A 23,793-nucleotide genomic window follows, 5' to 3' on the forward strand; every position below is an offset into this window, starting at 1 on the left:
AGAAATGTAAATTAAAAGTATACTTCATAAATTCCAGATTTTGACTAGTCTGATAGATAAAAATGTTTTCTAATATTCTTTTGAGGAGGCCATGGGAAATCAGTCATTTTCATATATTGCTGGTGGGAACGTGACTCCAAAGAGCAATTTGGTAACATTATTAAAATTTCAAATGTATTTACCCTTGACCCAAAATCTCTCTTCTGGGAATTTTTTCTACAGATGGTCTGCTTTCATGCAAAATAATATATTGCCATGACAGTCACTGCAGCACTGTTTACAATAGCAAATGATTGGAAAATCCCAAGTGTCCATCAAAAGAGTATGTGTGTGTGTGTGTGTGTGTACACATATATATATATATACACACACCTATGTATACACAACGGAATCTGATGCAGCCATTAAAAAAACGGAATTTCCCTGGTGGTCCAGTGGTTAAGACTCCGCATTTCCACTGCAGGGGGCACAGGTTCGATCCCTGGTCGGGGAACTAAGATCCCGCATGCTGTGTGGCAAGGCCAAAAAAAAAAAAAAAGAGGATGCTCCCTATATTCTGCTGTGAAAAAAGTCCTAGGACATATATATAATATACATATATATAATATACATATGTATATTATATATATTATATATACATATGTATATTATATATATTATATATATAAATGGAGATAGCTATAAATATATGAATATCATGTCTTTGTGTTAAGGAAGGAAAAGATACTATATGTATTTACTTATATGCATAAATACACTCAGGAACAGTATACAGGAAACTAATAAAAGTGATGACCTGTAGGGGGAGGGACAGGGGTAAATAATACACTATAAGGGGACAGAAGTGGGAAGGAAACTTCTCAGAATATAACTCATTGCATTGTTTTGATTTTTGATCCGTATGAATGCATAACTTATTCAAAAGTTAAAAGAGCTTGATTGGCTCTATAGTTTATGGTTAAGCACCTACTATATAGCTAAAGCTCAACAGTTCTCTCTAAATGGACCAGGGGCTTGGAAAATCCAAAGAGTAGATGATATAAAATAGCATTTTTATTTGGCTTTGAAATGTATCTTTTGGTGGTAGGGATGGGAGTCTCAGACGATTCACCATCCTAATTACATTTTGCAAATTCCATTGGTAAAGCCCCTGAGAGCTTAGTAAGAACATAGTCACAGCTCTCTGCAATACAACAGTGGATTAAGAATTCAGGTAAGGAGATAACAGCCAGGAAGCACTGCCTTCCTGCAGGATAGGGGTGTTCTATCCATTTGAGTATACTGTGATTGTTGACTATTAGTAACACATCCCTCTCTCACGGCAGGTCAACAGGTGCTAATTTTTTCACCCCTAAGGTCCAGACCCCAGATTCCACATTTAGAAGGATTTCTCTAAACTCTATGTAGAAGATAATTAGTTACCCATTTTTAAGATGAAAAGCAAAAGGCACAAGTGCCATGAAAAGTGTCTGACCCACACAAAATAAACTATTACATTAACATGATATATATAATTTGACAAACACACGCAAAAAAGTTTTTATACACATTAGCCCACACTGTTTTACTGCCCCTAAATGAGCAATTTCCTGTAGGCTCTTTGAAATATGACAAACAGCTCATCTCCCAGGACTCCATTTGAGGTTCTGAAATCCCAGATCTCAAGCTTTTGAGCAGACAAGAGGAAGTGGCCTGGGAAGCCTTTCTCTTTGCCCCTAGCATGCAGGCTTCATAGGTAAGAGCTATAACCCACTCCCACAGGAAAGGATGCAATGGTTCCTTGTGCACATAGAGTAAGGGGGGAAATTGCTATTTAGCTGAGTGACGAGCTGAATATTTTGCCACACATGGGCTATTTCTCAGCATTTCAGTTTCCTTACATGTTGAATCAAGTGCTAAGAGTTAGTGCTAACATTGGGCAAGTCACTTAACCTCCCTGTGCCTCAGTTTCCTCATTGTAAAAGATAATAAACAATAACGACCTCAAGGGAGTGAGTTAATGTGTCACAATCACTTAGAATAATGTCTGAAGACAGCACAAACTAAATCAGTATTAGCTACCCACATGTAACATCTTAGAGTTGAGTATGTTGAAAACTCTGTCTTTGGAGTCAGACTTCCAGGGCTGCCTGAGAAGTTACAGAATACATCTTCTGTCACCATTTTCCTTGGAGTAATTAGCTCTGGTACAAATGGAAATTATTTACTTTCATAACTTCAACTTTACTAGTGTTGAGTGATTTACACAATCCTGTAGCTATGAGGTCCCAGAACTGCATTCCCTCCTTGGGCAAATTTGTACATCTTCCTTCAAAGGCAGTATTTGTTCATCACGTCTGAGAAATGACTGCAGGCGAGGGTTAGGCAGAGAATGTCAGTCCCTTTCCCCACCCTCTGTTTGTTCGAGGCCTGGAACACAGGGAGCAGAGGAAGGCGCTGTACACAGACAAGGGCAGAACCCACCAGCCCACGGCTTCCCTGGGGAGTTCAGAAGAGACCCCAGGTGGGGCCGGTTTACAAATGGGAGAACAGAAATGCAGTTGGACTCCGGCATCTGGCACCCCCAAGCTTCTCTTTTCCATCACAAGGGGAAGTTAAATTGTCATGATTTGGAAGCAAATAGGAGAAAAGAATGTTTTTAATCAGTCGTTTAAACGTGTGCTTGTCTCTCCCCTACAGTGTCTCTTCTTAACATCACGCAAGCAGGACAGGACAGGAGCTGGGAATGCTGCAGCCAGGAGGACCCCATCCAGATCGTTACAAACAGCACCCCCAGATCATTTGATCTTAGGGAAGAAAAGGGAATCAAACCCTGTGCCCCTGACAGGAAATGACAGGATGAACATTTTCCTGGCTAAAAGTTTGAAATATACACCTCTGCCACACACAAAATTTTCACCCATTATTTCTTTCCTTATACTTTCCTCATTTAAAATGTACAATTTCATACAATAATCCAGTTTATACACCCTAAATGCATGACACCCATTTTTTCAGTTATTCAGTCAGTATTTACGGAGCACCTACCACGTGCCAGGCATCGTTTCGTTCACTGCCAAAGCTTCAATCCCTAAAACAAAGTTGCTGCTTTCAGAGTTCTGACTTACCCACGCTTTGCTAATGGTTTCCTGCATGAGCCCTCACATACAACACCGTCCTTTTTTAAGATAACATTTTTTGAGGGTTTATGCGTGTCAGGCACCGAACACCATTAACTCATTTAATTCTCACAGCACCCCTGTGAGGTGGCACGATTTCTATCCCCTCTTTAAGGATGAAGAATTTGAAATTTAAAGACAGGATAAGTAACTTACCCAAGGCTACAAAGCTAGTAAATCACTGATAGGATTAAAATGTAGGTCCAGTTCCAAACTCCTCCATCTTAATCCCTACGCTAAACTGCCTTCGAAACTTCTTAAATATAGTTGGCTATGATGGACATCTTTGGTTTAGAGTGGTCTCTTCTGCGTTTTCTTTGTTTGGTTTGCTGTGATTCTCATCTTCTGTACAATGCCTTTCTAGCATCTACAAAATGATCATTTAAAAGCAATTGTATCAAGTCATGGGACCAGGGCAGAGCAGGCTAAAAAACGACAGCCATTTGTACATAAATATTTAAATATATGCACTACACTCCATTTAGTGCATTATTCAATCTCTGGGCTTACATTAAAAAGGTTTCCAGAACTTACCAGCTGCTTCCTTTTGTGATCGCAATAATTCTCACCCAAACAAGACTCAAAGGACCCATTGTCCAAATCGGCTTCCTTATATTTACACCTGTCACTGATGTCATTTGCTTTCCTTTCTGCCAACCCCAAACTGACTAGGGAGGAGGATCAATTTGAATTCTTTCTAACTGCTTCCTTTCCCTTTCCCCAAACCTTGCATTTTTTTCCCTAAAACCCCCTAAAGCCAAAATCATAGTTCAGTGAAGTAAGTGTGATTAAGCAAATTATGAACCGGCTCAGGGAGTTGCTCTAGTTGCTCTAATCAGGGCTACTTTCCTGGCTTGGCTGGCAGGAGGCCCGGCCAGCCTAGAGTACCCCCTCTCTGTCGGTGGGCGGTGTGTCAGCCGATGGCAATCACTGCTGCTATTTTTCCAGGTAATGTGAGATTACAGTCTGAAGCCCCAAACTTGAACAATTATTCTCCTCAATGATTTCTTTATTCGTTCCACTGATAAACCTTGCCTTTAATCCCTGAATGGCCCAGCAGCAACCATTCATCAGATGTCAGATTCTTCAATGGGAAGAAGAAGGTGTGCACACAGGCAGGGGTCTGTTTCCCTCTCTCATCATATTCAAGGCCCCTGAAGGCACAGTAGTCTTTCATCTCCAGCAATGGGACTGGTACAGAGCAGGGGCCCAAATGTTTGCTGAATATTGTGGGATGAAGAAAGGAGATAGAAAAGTACAGTCACATTTTCTTTTAAAGAGCACTTAATGGGACAATGGATTTAATAATAAAATACGTGCATAGGGGATATGCATATCACATATAACACTTAAAGGAGGATGTTTTCCTTAAAGAACTAAAAATAGAGCTACCACATGATCCAGCAATCCCACTCCTGGGCATATATCTGGAAAAGACGAAAACTGTCATTTGAAAAGGTACATGCACCCAATATTCTTAGCAATACTATTTACAATAGCCAAGACATGGAAGCAACCAGTGTCTGTTGACAGATGAATGGATACAGAAGGTGTGGGAGATACACACAATGGAATATTTCTCAGCCCTAAAAAAGAATGAAATAATGCTATTTGCAGCAACATGGATGGACCTAGAGATCATCATACTAAGTAAGCCAGAAAGAGAAAGACAATTATATGATATGATTTATATGTGGAATCTAAAAAAATGATACAAATTAAGTGAATTATAGAACAGAAACAGACTGACAGATGTAGAAAACAGGGTTGTCAAGGGGGAAAGGGGTGGGAGAGATAAATCGGGTATTTGGGATTAACAGATACTGTGTAAAACAGATAAACAACAAGGACCTACCATATAGCACAGGGGACTATATTCAATATCTTGTAATGACCTATAATGGCAAAGAATCGGAAAAAGTATATATATACATATATATATATATATGTATATATATAAAACGTTGAAAAGACATGGCTAGTTCTTAGTACATATTTTACAGCAAAGATTAGCTGATTTCTCACCATGAACTCAAAACAGTTAAAGATTGCAAGTCTGTATAAGAAAGAGAGATTGAAGTACAGAAGTATCAAATGGACATCAAATCAGGAGCTTCCACTGGGAAAACAGCAGCAGTAGCAATAATCAATACTCTAACAAGCCTGATGTGGTTATGAAATCCTTCAAGGAAAATTCCAGAACCTTAGGAACTTAATACCTTACTGAGGCCTACGAGGTGGTTGTACATTAAAATACTGCCAGCCCTGCTTAGCCTTTTACTTAACTCTGTGTACCTTTTGGCAATGGCAGTTCATGAAGGAGAGTTGAGAGAGCACTGTCACTAGAATTCCTCTGGGTCTGGGCTCACTGGGTCCTGCAGGACACATCCAAGAAGACTTGCCAACGTCCTGCAGCTGCCGCATAGCCACACCATGTAGTCCATGGATTTGGCTTCCTTTTGTGGGGGTGATTTTTTTCGAGCACTGCATTAGAAATGTCATGTTCAGCATCACCCATCCAAATTTACCTCTGGCGTTTTTTTCTAGCTAAGTAGTAATAAACTTTTTTTTTTTTTTTTTTGCGGTACGCGGGCCTCTCACCGCTGTGGCCTCTCCCTTTGCAGGGCACAGGCTCCGGACGCGCAGGCTCTGCGGCCATGGCTCATGGGCCCAGCTGCTCCACGGCATGTGGGATCTTCCCGGACCGGGGCACGAACCCGTGTCCCCTGCATCGGCAGGCGGACTCCCAACCACTGCGCCACCAGGGAAGCCCAGTAATAAACTTTTCAATTGGAAAATGCATACATACATACACACACAGACACACACACACACACATATATATATATATACCTCTTTTTCATTTAATAAGCATTCTTGAACATCTACTATGTACTATATGAGGAACTAGAAATAAAAATTTAAGTAAGACATGGTCCATGCCCTACAGTTTGAATACAGTGATGAAGGCAGTCCATGTACAAATGGCAAATACGTGAAAGTTGCTCTAGATACACTGGATTGTGGAGTGTTACTAACTCTGCTCCATTTACTTTTCTAAAACGCTAGTGACTCCTGTAGTAGGTAGGGAAGGGTATTATTTATGCTGAAATCATGTAGGGAGGCGCCTGGAAATAAGCAAATCTGCAAAGAACAAACTTATACACATTTAGTTTGGCTAAATAGAAGAAATGTGTCAAGAAGCAAATTTTTTTCTTAAAAAGGAGAAAGAAGCATGCTGGCTGAGACTTTCCACAGATGACAATCACCAGAATAAATGCATGGGGGTAGACACACTTAGATCTGTAGCACTGACCAGGATCATGTTGAGGCCCTGTAGCCTGAACTAGGGATTGGGTAGTCTGGTACACTGATGATTTTCAGCAAACTTCATAGCTCCCATGTCCCCATTCTTGGTTCAGAAATTTCACCCTTCCAACAAAGTTCAATTCTTCCAGAAGCAGAAGGTACACTAGACACGTCAAGCTTGGAGGGGGGAAAATCAAGTTTTACTGATTACCAGCTTACTCATTGCAAATTAAACCTCCGGGGTAGTAAGAGGTACCCAGCATGCCCCTGCCACCCAAAGGAGAGTCCATCACAACAGGTTCACCTTATTTTCCTGAAGGTTCACCTTATTTTAGATATCTTTTTAAAAATGGTATATTTCTGTATGATTTAAAATAAATTTTCACTTACATGAAGTATTTGCCTTCCCCTTACTGAGGCACTAAGAGCACTGACTCTTACAATGGACATAATACAAGAACCTATTTCCTATTTCGACTAGGAGAAAGTTGGAAGCAAATTCATGTGGACTGCTAAAATGTGTCATCAGCTGAAGCCAGCAAAGGGTCTTCTGCTATTTCAGACTGAAGCAGCCTTCTCAGTGAAACCTGGTGTAGTTCTGATAGTCTGGGTGGCATCCTCACTTACTGGGACTTTCTCCCTGTCCAATGTGAGCATCCAGAGAGTCTTTTGGTGTTTGTTTTTTTTTTTTTTTTCCCTGGTACGCGGGCCTCTCACTGCTGCGGCCCCTCCCGCTGCGGAGCACAGGCTCCGGAAGCGCAGGCTCAGCGGCCATGGCTCACGGGCCCAGCCGCTCCGCGGCATGTGGGATCCTCCCGGACCGGGGCACGAACCCGTATCCCCTGCATCGGCAGGCAGACTCCCAACCACTGCGCCACCCGGGCAGCCCTTGGTGGTTTTTTTGTTTGTTTGTTTTTCATATGATGTCACTTATATGTGGAATCTAAAAGAATGATACAGATGAACTTATCTACAAAACAGAAATTGACTCACAGACATAGAAAACAAACTTACAGTTACCAAAGGGGAAACGGGGTAGGGGAGGGATAAATTAGGAGTTTGGGATTAACATATACATACTACTTATATAAAATACATAACCAACAAGGACCTACTGCATAGCACAGGGAACTATAACATCCACAGAGTTGTACAAGGCTACAGTGAGGATTGACTACCAGACTCATGACGACTGATCCAAGAACTGAGTTCTGCCTTTAGTTCATTTTCAAGAGAATAACTCACCCAAATGACTTATTTACCCTGCTTCTAAGGTCTCCCACATCCATTTTATATCCTTAGAATTTCAATCTTGCTTTGGGAAAATGCCAGAAATTCAAGTATCTATCTGATAATTAAACAACCAACCACCACTGCAGCACAACCAAAACGGTAGGTTCTTGGGAAATATCAGAGATCAAAATTCTATTAAATCCACATGAAGTACCTGCTGTGTGGTCGGCACTGTGAGGACCACTGCAGAGTTGTATTGCAGTTACACTTTAAATATATGAAAAATCTTTGACCTAAAGAACTAGTGAGACTAGATATCACACATGAAATGACTGCAGTGAGTACAGGGCAGAGTAGGATTAATAATTAAAACAAGTGCTTTAGGGTACAGTAAGTGATAATAGAGTGCATTCACATACAATAGTTCTCGTGATTCTTACGACCACATGGTGAGGTAGGCAAGGGAGATACTGTATTATTAACCTCATTTTACAGATGAGGAAACTGTGAGGTCAAAGGCAGCCAAGGGCACTTTGCAAATAAGTGGCAGAATTTGAGGGCAGTAGTACTAGCATTGTCTCCCTGTTCTGTAATCTTGCTGCCACATCATGCTGCCTCCTTGCTAAGTACCATGGAAGATGAAGAGGGAGCATGAAAGGATGTGAAGAGTGAGCTGTAAAGGGTACTGGTAGGCAACAAAAAGGATGGGGTCTTCATGGGGAAAGGAAGAGACAGAAATGGGCAAAGAGCATGACCATGGGCTTGGAGGCAGAGAACTGGGAGGGAATGACTTCCTGAAGTGGGATGTGTGTTAGAAGGAAGTGGGAAATAGGGTTTGACAGAAAAATTAAATAATCATGGAACTTGCAGACAAAGTCAGGAGTTGAGTTTTGATCTTTCAAGCAATGAGACTAGTTTTTGCCAGGAGACCGACACAATCAATAAGAAAGGTGATATGGTATTCCAGCAGCAGTGGGGTTAGAGGGGTGGGGGGTGGGGGTGGAGCAAAGAGTCTGAGTTTCTGGAAGCCAGGAGCGCCTGGCATAGTTCTGAAATGTCGATGTGGGTATGCTTTACAGACTTCATCACCCAATACATTTGCATATCACTGGAACAACAGCAAAGCTTTAAAAACTACTCTGGTTACAAGAACAGGGCATATAAAAGAAGGATCATTAGTGCTTAGAAATTTATGATGGATTAAGCCATTTTAGGTTGGTTGACTTAAAACTGTAAAATATGCTGTCTCCAGGATTCAGGGTTGACAAAGGAAAAATCACCTGCATTTTCAGGCTTTGGTTTGACTTCCTGACAACCAGCCAGCTTGCTATCAGGCTGAACTGATAACAAGCTGTTGGAGTTCCAACAGAGGAAGGGGATTCGAGTGGGGTGGGAGGTATTCTGGATCCCTCGCCCACACTTAAAGGAGAATAGGTCTGATTTTATAAAACTGCTTGTATTAGGATATGTCACAAAATTTCCTTTGGGTACAGAGTTCCATAGCTTAAAACATCTGAAAAGCCACTGATCTAGTCCAATCCTAGCCACAGACATATGAGCAAGCAGGACAGAGAGGTACAGGGCCTGGTCCACGGTCACAGGGTAAGTGAGGCCACTTGAGAGGCATTTACAACTACTTTAAATTGGGAACTAAAAAGGCTTTTGTACAGCAAGGGAAACAATCAACAAAATGAAAAGGCAACCTACGGAATAGGAGAAAATATCTGCAAACCAATATCTGATAAGGGATTAATATCTAAAATATATAACGAACATATACAACTCAATAGCAAAAAAACATAATATTCCAATTTAAAAATGGACAAAGTGGGGGCTTCCCTGATGGCGCAGTGGTTAAGAATCTGCCTGCCAACGTAGGGGACACGGGTTCGATCCTTGGCCCAGGAAGATCCCACATGTCGCAGAGCAACTGGGCCCATGCACCGCAACTACTGAGCCTGCGCTCTAGAGCCCATGAGCCACAACTACTGAAGTCTGTGTGCCTGGAGCCCGTGGTCCGCAACAAGAGAAGCCACTGCAATGAGAAGCCCACACACCACAACGAGGAATAGCCCCCGCTCACTGCAACTAGAGAAAGCCCGCACGCAGCAACAAAGATCCAACACAGCCAATAAATAAATAGATAGATATATAGATAGATAAATAAAATGGACAAAGGACCCAAATAGACATTTTTCCAAAGAAGACATACAAATGGTCAACAGGTACATGAAAAGATGTTAAGTAACACTAATCATCAAGGAAATGCAAATCAAAACTACAATGAGATATCACCTCACACCTGTTTGAATGGCTATCAATCAAAAAGACAAGAGATAAAAAGTGTTGGTGAGGATGTGAAGAAAAAGGAACCCTGTCCACTGTTGGTGGGAATGTAAACTGGTGCAACTACTATGGAAAACAGTATGGAGGTTCCTCAAAAAGTAACAATAGAACTCCCATATGATGCAGCAATCTTACTTCTGGGTATATATTCAAAGGAAATAAAATCAGTATCCCTAAGACAAGTCTGCACCCCAATGTTCACTGCAGCATTATTCACAATAGCCAAGATACGAAAACAATCTAAGTGTCCGTCAACAGATGAATGAATTCTTTCTAAATGTGGTATATGTTTTCTTGGTACATGTGTGAGGAATATTATTCAGACATTAAAAAAAAGAAGAAAATCCTGCCATTTGTGACAACATGGATGAAGCTGTTGTGCTAAGTGAAATGAGCCAGACAAAGAAAGACAAACAGTGTATTACTATCACTTAAAAGTGGGCTCTAAAAAAAGTCAAAATCATAAACCAGAGAGTAGAATGGTGGTTGCCAGGGGCTGGGGGTGGAAGAAATGGGAGGTGCTGGTCAAAGGACACAAACTTTTAGTTATAAGATGAATAAGCCCTGGGGATCTAATGGTCAGCATGGTGACTACAGTTAATAATACTGTATTGCATACTTGACATTATCTAAGAAAGCAAATTTTAAGTGTTTTCACCATTAAAAAAAAAACGGTAACTATGTGAGGTAATGGAGGTGTTAATTAACTTAAGTGTGGTAATCATTTCACATTGTATATGCATATCAAATCACATGCTATACACCTTAACAAAATTTTGTCAATTTGATACACAATTTTGTCAATTTTACCTCAGTAAAGCTCGGAGTGGCTGGTGGAGGGATTGGGCAACGGAGAGCTCAGAAAACAAAAATCATTTAACATCCGTTGAAGGCCAGGATCCCTACAGGCCCTTTACCGTGCCTGTGGCCTAAGCTGACTCCCTAAGCCAATGCCCTAAGCTGAGCAACAGAGGTGGCAGGGAATGTCATACAGCCCCTGAGCACACGCTCGGCCAGGCTGGGCCTCAGAACAGCAGGAGTGGTGCCCACTTGAGCTTGTTTCCATGTGAAGCCTCCTGCCAACACATAAAACTTAGGGAGCTTCTAATGAGGAGAGGCTCTGGTTAATGCTTTCCTCTCACTCATTCATATTTCAACACTTGCTTATTTCTTTTTTTCCTCATTATAGTCTTTTTGGAGACTAAGGCAAAACAAAACAAAACCCCACCTTACGAAAAGAAATGTGTGTGCCCTGGGGAAGATGAAGGAGTACTGCAGGTTTGAGATTCTCGCTGTTACCAAAGAATTATGACCCAGAAGCAGGGAATCATTAAATCTGTTGGTTTCACTTGTGTAACAGCATATAACATTGTACCTGCTCCTGCATCACCCGCTGAATCAGGAAGTTTAGGGAGAAAAGCCCAGCAGAGCCCCTAGTAAATCTGTCTTTTGGTACTCCAATCATAAAAAAGTATTCCCCTCAATTTTTTCACACAGGGCCTACTGTCACCTTAACCGTGTTTATCGAGACAGAGAAAGTGTCTTTGCCAAAGCTAAACATTTCTCTTCTTTGACGGCAAACACTGATTAAATCTACCCAGAGAAAAGTTAGGCAGACCAGAACCCACCTTCTTGCCAGTTACTAAGGGGCAGACTTTCAATTCTGGTATTTCCTTTCCTCATTGTCAAGAAAAATAAACAAAAGTGATAGAATGTTACAGAGAATTTCTACTGAAGATACAGCTGTTTCCATTTTAAGTTAGGTTGAAAGATTCCTTACCAGTTTTGTGAGTTATCTTGTCTAACTAAAAAAATCTCCTAAACTAACTAGGCTACTGACTGTAAATTTAGGAAAACTGGAGTGAATACAGATGATATACAAACCAACAGCGCAAGCTGAGCTCTCCCCTGGCAGGACTGGACGTGACCATTTCAGGATGAAGGATTCTGAGGGGACTGTGACTTTGCTTGCAATGACACTAGTGGCAAGAGACATTTCCAAAAGGGACTGTAAGTTACGAATTAATGACAGCTCTCTGTGAACTAACTCCTCCATATTCAGAATGCCCAGTTTACAAAATAACAAATCAAAATGACCTCTCCAGCACTCACCAACACTGCAAACAGAAATATATCTCAGTTAGAAATCTGGGGGGAAGAGTTATGCCTGTGGTCTATGTGCTGATCTGAGCAATAGAGCTTGTCTTTTAATCACCCCTGTCAGAAATATAAAATCTCCTTAAAATAGGTTACCCAGCTCTCTGTGCTCCCGATTTTACAACAGCATTGGCACTGTCAGCTAGCCGCTGGGTTACTGAGATAGCTGGACTTGGTTTGAGCAGTAAAATATCTCACGTTGCCTTTGAAAGTCATCTGCATGATTGCAGAGCTTTCTAATCCCCATAGAAGACCCATAACTATGTCAAGAGAAATTGAGGCTCTCTGATCCCCTATCTGGTAACTGGATGCACAAACTTCCCTTTTGATTATTCCTGAACAATGGCACTTAAGCACTGTTGTGGGAAAGGGAAGCAGGCCTCCCAGGATGCACTTCTCTCTCTTGCCTGCCACTAGGCAGTTGACTCTGAGATCACAGAGTACAGCTGGAACTTTCCTTCCTCGCCCCTGAACTGAACTTGGGTATTTACAAGTTGGCTAATGAAGGAACAATAAGTAATCTCCTGACCACTGTAGTAGGCAGGCGAGAATAAAAACTGACAGATGTACACTTTTATTCTTGAGCTCGATAAGATAAGGAATTTCCGCCCTACCGAGCTCTGAAAAGTTGCCTTTCATCCCGTTGGGGAAGGTGTAAAACATGCTTTGTGCAGACCGGCCTGGCCTTTGGCAGATTTATTGACAAGACCTACTGGCTAGAGTAAGTGCAGGGATACACCATTTGTTGAGAAAGAGAATGAATACAATCAACAGGCTTGCAAGGCCTCATAAAACAGTTGTTTGGCTTAGAAGATCATGTCTGCAATGCATTCTTATCAGGAGGAAAGCATTAAAGGCATTTCTCAAGTTTAAAGGAAAACAAAATTTGAAAAGCATGGTGAGTCAGCTGCCAGTGTCTGTCTGAAGTTGTTGGAAATTCAGAGCTCTTTAATTTTGACAGACTCTGCTCTGTGAACAGGGCATAGCTTCCGCATAGTTTCAGTCACTTCTTTTGTTTGTCACGGGCTAAAAGGACAGGACATCCAGCTTGCACTATTTGGATTCATTTGGGAAGGGTGGGAGAGGGTAGAGTGATAGAAAACTGAGTTACTTTTACACTGACCTCTAGATCACAGCAGTGACAAGATTCTGTCGTTATAATATCTTACAATTTCAATAAAGCTCTGACATTACTGGATGGCAATAAAAGAAAGAATATGTCATTGGAAGCTCAGTTGCTCCTCAGCCTGAGTATTTACATCTCTAGCCACCCTCAGAACACAAGTTTTTCTCAAGGTTTAGTGTCCTGGATTTAATTGGAGTCAGTGAAACCTTGTTTAGATCCTGAACTCAGGCTCTGATCATCACTGCCAGGAAATGATTAACTTGAGCAAGTTGCTTAACTTCTTTGAGTCTCAGTTTCCTCATCTATAAGTCAGGACAGTAAAATACCAATTTCAGGACCGTGGTGAGAAGTAAATAAGAAACGGTGAGAATTCAGTGAAATAACTATAAAGTATGTTTCACAACGCCTGGCATACAGTAAGTACTCAATAAATGTTAGTCCCCTTTCAGGTTTTGTAACTTTCGATTGTAGCAAAGGAACAGGGCCAGGTAGTGTAAGAAGTTGACCCTGTGTGAGCTGTCTGGTTCGGGCAGCAGATTTAGCTAAACCACTATCAGTCCTGTAAGCAGGCTTTGAGTACCACCTGCTGGAGCAGGTCGTTGCAGGGAAGTAACAAAGTGCCCCACAGGCATGAGATTTGTTCAAAGAGCATTAGCCTGCTCTCCCAAACCCCTGCAGACCTCACGGCAAAGCTTCCTGCTGTTGACCCTCAAGACGTCTGCCTTCTAAGCCAAAAAGCAATTCATGAGCTGTCTCACGGCCCTTGGTCATTTATGTCCCTCTTCTATATAAAAAGCAACACTACAGGCTCCCAGAGAAACAAGGTGAAGGGGAGTAAGAATCAGGAGGAAATGGTCAGATGGAAGAACAGCCAAGGCTCCCAATTATAACAAACATCTCGTTCCTGCCAGGACACTAAAAACAGAATCCCAGCCAGCTTTTCGAATTGCTATCTTAGCCAATTGGCTACATGTCTGATCGAAACAGAGGTCCAACATGGAAAAATAAAAGCTCTTCCTTAGCAAATGAGGAATGATTGGAAATGCATTTGAAGAAAACACCACTGTGGTGTTTCAGGTTTTTTCTCTCTGTGCAGCATGAACTGAACTGGGGGCAGTTTCTCTAACTACCGATGCTGCCAATTCCACCTGCAATCTAAAAAACTGGGCTGTACAATTGGTTCCTCAATTGCCGCGTGTAATCACTGAAACACCCTTTTTTTTTTTTCTTTTTTTGGCTGAGTTGGGTCTTCATTGCTGCGCACGGGTTTTCTCCAGTCGCAGTGAGCAGGAGCTACTCTTCCTTGCGGTGCATGGGCTTCTCCTTGCAGTTGCTTCTCTTGTGGAGCACGGGCTCTAGGCGCGCGGTCTTCAGCAGTTGCAGCACGCGGGCCCTAGAGCATCCGGGCTTCAGTAGTTGTGGGCTTAGTTGCTCCGCAGCATGTGGGATCTTCCTGGACCAGGGCTCAAAACCGTGTCCCCTGAGTTGGCAGGCAGATTCTTAGCCACTGTGCCACCAGGGAAGTGCTGAAACACCATTTTTCATGCTCTAGAAAATGCAAACACAGCTGAATTGATCCACTTCAAATCTTCTCAAACAATTCAACTAAGGATGAAAGGAGATGAGATATTTCAAAGTAAAGGTGGTTGGATGTCCTGAGGCATGAGGATAGTGGGTGTGTGCATGGGAGAAGGTCTCTTTTCAGTGGAATTACTGGTTTAAAACATAGGTGCTACCCTAATTTTAAAGTCTGTCAGTCTATATGGTTGCATGTGACATCTTTTAGGGTCATAACACCACTGCTTTCCATAGTATCTATGGGGTGGCTGTCATACTAGGATGTAGGTGGCTATGAGACATGTCCTGTCAACTGTCTGTAGTCATCTGATTATTGATTATCCTGAATACCTCATCAAAAACACAGACTTCATTTAGAAGTCTGTAAGTCAAATAGTTAAGGAAAGAGCAAAAAAACCCAGTAGTTAACATGACCAAGTGCAAGCCACAGGTCAGGAGTCTGGAGGTCACAGTGGCAGGCAGAAGGGCCTAGGCAGGCCAGAGTCTGGAATCTAGGCACAGGCCACTTATCCTTGGAGGCCTCATTCCTTTCTTTGAAAGCCTTCCCTCCTTTCCAAAACTAATCATCAACTCCTTATTCTGCAGTCCCAGCTCAAATCGTACTTGTCCATTATCTCACAAGCAGGCAGGGTCAGCTCTCTTAAACATACCTTTACTAAGTGTTATTTACTGTACTGTGTTTATAAAACTCCATCTTTATTATACAAGTAATATAAATACCATACACACATGTGTATATTACCAACAGAGTACTATAACTATATATCTCTTTCTTCACTAGACTATAAACTTTGTGAAGGCAAGAACCATGTCCCATATACCGAGTGCTATACTAGACACTGAAGATTCACAAATAAACATCTCTTTGAAGCTGAATAAATGAAGGTGCAGATTAGTAAACAGTTGGTTTGTGAACAAGTCGAAAAGAAAAAAGTGATTAGTAAGATCTAGGATGGTAATCTAACGTAAAATATAGCCAAACAAATCTCTCTTCTTTCATGATATGGTTACCAGGCTATTAAATCAGTAAAATTCCAGACATGACTTGAATTTTGACAAGTCAGTACATAAAATCTTTTATCCTCATGAGAACAAGAGCAAATCACAAGCTGCCAAATAATTTTTTGGAACATCTTTATTGGAGTATAATTGCTATACAGTGTTGTGTTAGGTGCTGCTGTACGACAAAGTGAATCAGCTATATGTATACATATATCCTCATATCTCCTCCCTCTTGCGCCTCCCTCCCACCCCTCTAGGTGGTCACAAAGCACCGAGCTGATCTCCCTGTGCTATGCAGCTGCTTCCCACTAGCTATCTATTTTATGTTTGGTAGTGTACATATGTCCATGCCACTCTCTCACTTCGTCCCAGCTTACCCTTCCCCCTGCCCATGTACTCAAGTCCATTCTCTACGTCTGCATCTTTATTCCTGTCCTGACCCTAGGTTCTTCAGAACCTATTTTTTTTTTTTTTAGATTCTATATATGTGTTAACGTATGGTATTTCTTTTTCTCGTTCTTACTTCACTCTGTATGACAGATTCTAGGTCCACCACCTCACTACAAATACCTCAATTTCGTTTCTTTTTATGGCTGAGTAATATTCCATTGTACATATGTGTCACGTCTTCTTTATCCATTCATCTGTCAATGGACACTTAGGTTGGTTCCATGTCCCGGCTATTGTAAATAGAGCTGCAATGAACATTGTGGTACATGATTCTTTTTGAATTATGGTTTTCTCAGGGTATATGCCCAGTAATGGGATTGCTGGATCATACGGTAATTCTATGTTATTTTTAAACGGAACCTCCGTACTGTTCTCCATAGTGGCTGTATCAATTTACATTCCCACCAACAGTGCAAGAGGGTTCCCTTTTCTCCACACCCTCTCCAGGTTTGTAGATTTTTTGATGATGGCCATTCTGACCGGTGTGAGGTGATACCTCACTGTAGTCTTGATTTGCATTTCTCTAATGATTAGTGATGTTGAGCATCCTTTCATGTGTTTGTTGGCAATCTGTATATCTTCTTTGGAGAAATGTCTGTTTAGGTCTTCTGCCCATTTTTGGATTGGGTTGTTTGTTTTTTTGATACTGAGCTGCATGAGCTGCTCGTATATTTTGGAGATTAATCCTTTGTCAGTTGCTTCGTTTGCAAATATTTTCTCCCATTCTGAGGGTGGTCTTTTCCTCTTGTTTATGGTTTCCTTTACTGTGCAAAAGTTTTAAGTTTCATTAGGTCCCATTTGTTTATTTTTGTTTTTATTTCCATTTCTCTAGGAGGTGGGTCAAAAAGGATCTTGCAGCCGAATAGCACAGGGAGATCAGCTCCGTGCTTTGTGATGACCTAGAGGGGTGAGATAGGGAAGGTGGGAGGAAGTCGCAAGAGGGAAGAGATATGGGGATATATGCGTATGTATAGCTGATTCACTTTGTTATAAAGCAGAAACTAACACACCATAGTATAGCAATTATACTCCAATAAAGATGTTTAAAAAAAAAAAGGATCTTGCTGTGATTTATATCATAGAGTGTTCTCCTCTAAGAGTTTTATAGTGTCTGGCCTTACATTTAGGTCTTTAATCCATTTTATTTTATTTTTGTGTATGGTGTTAGGGAGTGTTCTAATTTCATACTTTTACATGTACCTGTCCAGTTTTCCCAGCACCACTTATTGAAGAGACTGTCTTGTCTCCACTGTATATTCTTGCCTCCTTTATCAAAGATAAGGTGACCATATGTGCGTGGGTGTATCTCTGGGCTTTCTATCGTGTTCCATTGATCTCTATTTCTGTTTTTGTGCCAGTACCATATTGTCTTGATTACTGTAGCTTTGTAGTATAGTCTGAAGTCAGGGAGCCTGATTCCTCCAGCTCTGTTTTTCTTTCTCAAGACTGCTTTGGCTATTTGGGGTCTTTTGTGTTTCCATACACATTGTGAAATTTTTTGTTCTAGTTCTGTGAAAAATGCCAGTGGTAGTTTGATAGGAATTGCATTGAATCTGTAGATTGCCTTGGGTAGTAGAGTCATTTTCACAATGTTGATTCTTCCAATCCAAGAACATGACATATCTCTCCATCTGTTTGTATCATCTTTAATTTCTTTCATCAGTGTCTTACAGTTTTCTGCATACAGGTCTTTTGTCTCCCTAGGTAGGTTTATTCCTAGGTATTTTATTCTTTTTGTTGCAGTGGTAAATGGGAGTGTTTCCATAACTTCTCTTTCAGATTTTTCATCCTTAGTGTATAGGAATGCAAGAGATTTCTGTGCATTAATTTTGTATCCTGCTACTTTACCAAATTCATTGATTAGCTCTAGTAGTTTTCTGGTAGCATCTTTAGGATTCTCTATGTATAGTATCATGTCATCTGCAAACAGTGACAGTTTTACTTCCTCTTTTCCAATTTGGATTCCTTTTATTTCTTTTTCTTCTCTCATTGCTGTGGCTAAAACTTCCAAAACTATGTTGAGTAATAGCAGTGAGAGTGGGCAATCTCGTCTTGTTCCTGATCTTAGTGGAAATGCTTTCAGTTTTTCACCATTGAGCACGATGTTGCCTGTGGGTTTGTCATATATGGCCTTTATTATGTTGAAGGAAGTTCCCTCTCTGCCTGCTTCCTGGAGGGTTTTTTATCATAAATGGGTGTTGAATTTTGTCAAAAGCTTTCTCTGCATCTATTGAGATGATCATATGGTTTTTCTCCTTCAATTTGTTAATATGGTTTATCACACTGATTGATTTTCATACATAGAAGAATACTTGCATTCCTGGGATAAACCCCACTTGACCATGATATATGGTCCTTTTAATGTGCTGTTGGATTCTGTTTGCTAGTATTTTGTTGAGGATCTTTGGATCTATGTTCATCAGTGATATTGGCCTGTAGTTTTCCTTCTTTGTGACATCTCTGTCTGGTTTTGGTATCAGGGTGATGGTGGCCTCATAGAATGAGTTTGGGAGTGTTCCTCCCTCTGCTATATTTTGGAAGAGTTTGAGAAGGATAGGTGTTAGCTCTTCTCTAAATATTTGATAGTTTTCGCCTCTGAAGCCATCTGGTCCTGGGCTTTTGTTTGTTGGAAGATTTTTAATCACAGTTTCAATTTCAGTGCTTGTGATTGGTCTGTTCATATTTTCTATTTCTTCCTGGTTCAGTCTCAGAAGGTTGTGCATTTCTAAGAATTTGTCCATTTCTTCCAGGTTGTCCATTTTATTGGCATACAGTTACTTGTAGTAATCTCTCATGATCTTTTGTATTTCTGCAGTGCCAGTTGTCACTTCTCCTTTTTCATTTCTAATTCTATTGATTTGAGTCTTCTCCCTTTTTTTCGTGATGAGTCTGGCTAATGGTTTATCAATTTTGTTTATTTTCTCAAAGAACCAGCTTTTAGTTTTAATGATCTTTGCTATTGTTTCCTTCATTTCTTTTTCATTTATTTCTGACCTGATCTTTATGATTTCTTTCTTTCTTCTAACTTTGGGGTTTTTTTGTTCTTCTTTCTCTAATTGCCTTAGTTGTAAGGTTAGGTTGTTTATTTGAGATATTTCTTGTTTCTTGAGGTAGGATTATATTGCTGTAAAGTTCCCTCTTAGAACTGCTTTTGCTTCGTCCCGCAGGTTTTGGGTCATTCTGTTTTCATTGTCACTTGTTTCTAGGTAATTTTTGATTTTCTCTTTGATTTCTTCAGTGATCTCTTGGTTATTTAGTAGTGTATTGTTTAGCCTCCATGTGTTTGTATTTTTTACAGATTTTTTCCTGTAATTGATATCCAATCTCATAGCATTGTGGTCACAAAAGATACTTGATACAATTTCAATTTTCTTAAATTTACCAAGGCTTGATTTGTGACCCAAGATATGATCTATCCTGGAGAATGTTCCATGAGCACTTGAGAAGAAAGTGTATTCTGTTATTTTGGGATGGAATGTCCTATAAACATTAAGTCCATCTTGTTTAATGTATCATTTAAAGCTTGTGTTTCCTTATCCAAGTAATATTTTTTCATAGATGAGCCTCAACTCTAAACATTCTAGTAGGATGCTGCAGAATTCTGTCTTTATTTATGCCATTTAAAATTTTTATCAACTACTTGAATGAAGATAAGAAGATTTCCTATGAAACCTACTGAGGGCATGGAGCCAAGAAAGACAGCTACTATGATTCATAAGAGAAAAAAAGACTTGACAGATTATAGCATCAAGCTGAATCATACAAGATGCTAAATATAAAGTTATGTATTTTGGTTCCGATTTTCAACAGCACAGGCACAGAATTACCAAAACCTTACTAGACAGAAAGTATTTTATATGAATTTTATAGTAATTAAAAACACCATGTCATCTATATATATACATACAGACAGACACAATTTTATATATATATATATATATATATATATATATATATATATATTTCTGCTGCCTAAAGAAGCTAACGCAACAGAGCCTCATCTTTAGACCAAAACGTCTGGGTCAAGCAAAATTCCTCTTCAGGAGTCTAAATTACCTCTGGAACACAACAACCACTGCTAATTAGGAGGCCTGCAGAACCAGATATCCAGGATGGTGAGAGGTCTAAAAATCCTGCCTAAATTATAGTGTTTGAGAGAGCTACACTTGTTTGCCCAGAGAAATGAAAACTTTGGTGGAGGGAGGGGGAGACTGAGAGTTAATCCTTGACTAATAACTTTTCAAATCGTTGGAGAAGAGAAAGTTACTTCAGAAGATGACTTCATAAAAGATGCAGGTAGACCCATTTTGGGTCAAGTTTTGCAATGCCTGACAAGAGAATGGGCTGCCTAAGAGTGAGGAGCGCCCTGCCAATGGAATTATTCACGTAGAGGACGGAGGAGCAGCCATCAATGGGGATGCTGTCGAATGCACTTCTGTACTTGGAGATCAGGATCCTTAAGGGAAAAGACCTCCAACACCCTTTCAATTCTATGGTCTTCATTAAAGCTGATGGTGAAGGGACCAGAGGGGCAGAAGACAGACATCTCAGATCACTGAGTTGCACCACTGACCTTGACACAATCTCATACTGCATCAACTCGGCTGACAATCACCTGAGAATAGCTTTGTCCTGCTAAATGCACACAGGTGTCCGAGTAGCTTCTGTGGCTCATGATGACTGGGCTGAGTGAGTGTCCTGCAGTTGACACCTTAATAGAAGGAGGCATATGGAAAATGAGGCAGAAATGAGCAAAAAAAAAGACAAAGAGCAGAAAAAACACTGAGCCTATGTGAGCTCTGAAGCAGGAAGCTGGGGGTGAAGACATACAATTCAGAATGGAGAGGGGTAATCACAATGCTGTGGGTTCATCAGTTTTTATTGTGGATCCTGGGAAAGAAACCACAGAGAAAATCTCAGGAGTATTTTCCTCCTAAGCCAGCACAACCACTTCTTCACCGCCAAAGGCTCCAATGTTCCCATAGTGGAGAACGGCACTGAAAAAAATATCTCTTCTTATTCAAAACCTCTCCCTGCCATCCATGTGTCCCTGCAAACACGTGGCCTTCAGTCCTCCTCTCCCTATTCCCCTGCACCTCACACCACATACAACAGCAACAACAGGCTGGGGATATAGGACCAAAAAAAAACAACCACCCTCAGACTGAAAAAAAAAAATCTTTACATAAAGAAGGAGAAAAACAGAATTCCTATCCCTGCATTATAAAAACTGAAAGGTAAGGGGAATTTTATAGACCCAGAACGTGAGGAAATGAAGAGAAAGACATCAAGTCTACCCAAAAGGTGATAAAATATTTTATTTGTTTTTTGGTTGTGAAAAGAAAATAAACCATTGAAATGACTGTCTGAAGGGCTCCAGGATAAGGACACTGAATAGGGCTTGGCTATAAATGTTGGAGAGGGTAATAAAAGAGTTGGTTTTGTTTCCTCAGCATTTGTGTGGGCTGAGCCCTCCTACTTCAACACAGGAATCATGGGCAATGGTAAAAGCCAACCTGCCACGGGGCCTACATTAATGCCTTCCTTGCAGGCCCGTCCAAGAGTCCCAGAGTAGCTGCTCCCCTCCTGCACCCAGGTTTCTATCCGACGCTGACCCTACAGGGAATTCCATCAAACCACTGGGGCTTCAGGATTGCAATGTGTCTTATTTCCATGGTTACTAGTTCATATATACCTGCTTATAAAACAGGCATTTTTTTTTTCAGTCCTTATTTTTCTCAGTCCTAGGAATTTAAGATGAAGAAGGCAAGGTCCCTGCCCCAAGCAGCACAGTCTACAGTCTAAAGGGCCTTGGATTAATTCTGATGTTGTTTAGTGATATATTTCAAGTTCCTGAAGATAGAGAAAGGTGACAGAATCGCTGTTGTAAAAGCAACTGCTGATTTTACTTAAACCCAGGAAGGATTAGCTAAGAATCTGTGAAAGAGGCAGGATTTTCAACTAACCCACAAACTTGCATCCAGCATTTGCCTTTTTCTTTTCCACGTGTCAAGCTCTCCCATGAACATGTGATACCTCGACTAAGTCTTAAAAGACAGCTCCCCCTCAAAACTAAGTTTCTCTAGGTCTGTGATGAACATAAAAATTAGGAACTTGGAAATAAACTGAACTTTGGAATGAACTGGAACTAAACACACGTGCCAATCAATATTGATCTCTACAATTACATGTAAATCTAAAGTTGACCCGAGACAATTTACTCTCAGATTTGTCATCCAAATCATATACAACAGGACCCAAGAATAGTACTGAGGACACTGGCAGGACAAGGGACAGGTAGTAAAATGGAAACCAGCTTCCCTTCAGTGTACCTATATCTCTTAGCACCATCACAAGGACAAGGCCTTCAAGGGGCTTTACTAAGATCCCCACTGAATACTCAGTGGTCAACCTGCAGCACTTCTGAGAAGGTACAGGCTCGAGGTGCTCCCAAATCACCATTCATTTTCATAGCCGTATCTTTGCCCTTTAGATCATCACCAGGCAGGCTGGAGGGTCTGGCTGCTCATACGATCATTCTACGCTGACCACAAAGATGGCCACTTAGACCATACCAGACAACACAATTCCTCAAATAGACACATAGTTAAAGACCTGAATCTATACAGCATCTTTCCAGAATGAGCCATGGCTCCGTGTCCAAGGCGTGTTTCTGTAATTCATATTACTAAACAGGTACCTTGGCCTTAGCGTCCACGGCCTGAAGATTCTTATTCGGTTGAAACCAACAGGAACCAGCCGGGATGACTCAGGGGGAATGGTAATGATGGGATGAGTAATCCCTCTCTTGAAGTCACCAGTTAGGATAAAAGCAGTTGTTGATTACCTGACGGGACAGGTTTCTCAGGCTGGCTGAGAACAGAACAAATAAATCAATGTCACTTTCCTCCCTAACATCTTAAAACTCTATATTTAAAGCCTGTATTTCAGCTCACAATTCAAGGAAAGCTGTCCATAGAACTATCCATTAGGCCTCTGGTGAACACAGGGATGGAGGAGACAGGGGAGAAATGGCAGTAAAAACATTTGTAACCTTAGTGGAGAGAAATCCTATAGGAACGCTACCTGGCTCTCTGCTTGTGGTCACTGCCTTGGCTATTTTGGGAATCCTGTATATAAAACTAATCCAATGTCTTTTTTGGTTTGTTTGTTGCTGGTTTTTTTTGCGGTATGCAGGCCTCTCACCGCTGTGGCCTCTTCCGTTGCGGAGCACAGGCTCCGGACGCACAGGCCCTGCGGCCACGGCTCACGGGCCCAGCTGCTCCGCGGCATGTGGGATCTTCCCGGACCGGGGCACGAACCCGCGCCCCCTGCATCGGCAGGCGGACTCTCAACCACTGCGCCACCAGGGAAGCCCCCAATGTCTTATTCTAATAGGGTAAACACATGCGGACAAGTCAGGGCAAAAGCCTC

General features: G+C 41.2%; 1 protein-coding gene across 3 annotated transcripts in view; it reads right to left on the reverse strand.

Moving 5' to 3' along the window:
- The window catches only part of LYPD6B (LY6/PLAUR domain containing 6B), a 221,231-nt gene that overhangs the window by 41,802 nt on the left and 155,636 nt on the right, over positions 1 to 23,793 (reverse strand). For 2 of the 3 annotated variants that reach the window (XM_060151506.1, XM_060151508.1), the window contains exons 2-3: positions 23,060 to 23,232; positions 20,975 to 21,070 (exon numbers count right to left, since the gene is read on the reverse strand). The exons of the other annotated variant lie outside the window; for it this stretch is intronic. The gene's annotated coding sequence lies outside the window, so the exon portion shown is untranslated. The remainder of the gene's footprint in view (positions 1 to 20,974; positions 21,071 to 23,059; positions 23,233 to 23,793) is intronic. 3 annotated transcript variants of the gene reach the window in all.

The sequence above is a fragment of the Lagenorhynchus albirostris genome, chromosome 6 (genome assembly GCF_949774975.1).
Source record: "Lagenorhynchus albirostris chromosome 6, mLagAlb1.1, whole genome shotgun sequence".
Lineage (NCBI taxonomy): Eukaryota > Metazoa > Chordata > Mammalia > Artiodactyla > Delphinidae > Lagenorhynchus > Lagenorhynchus albirostris.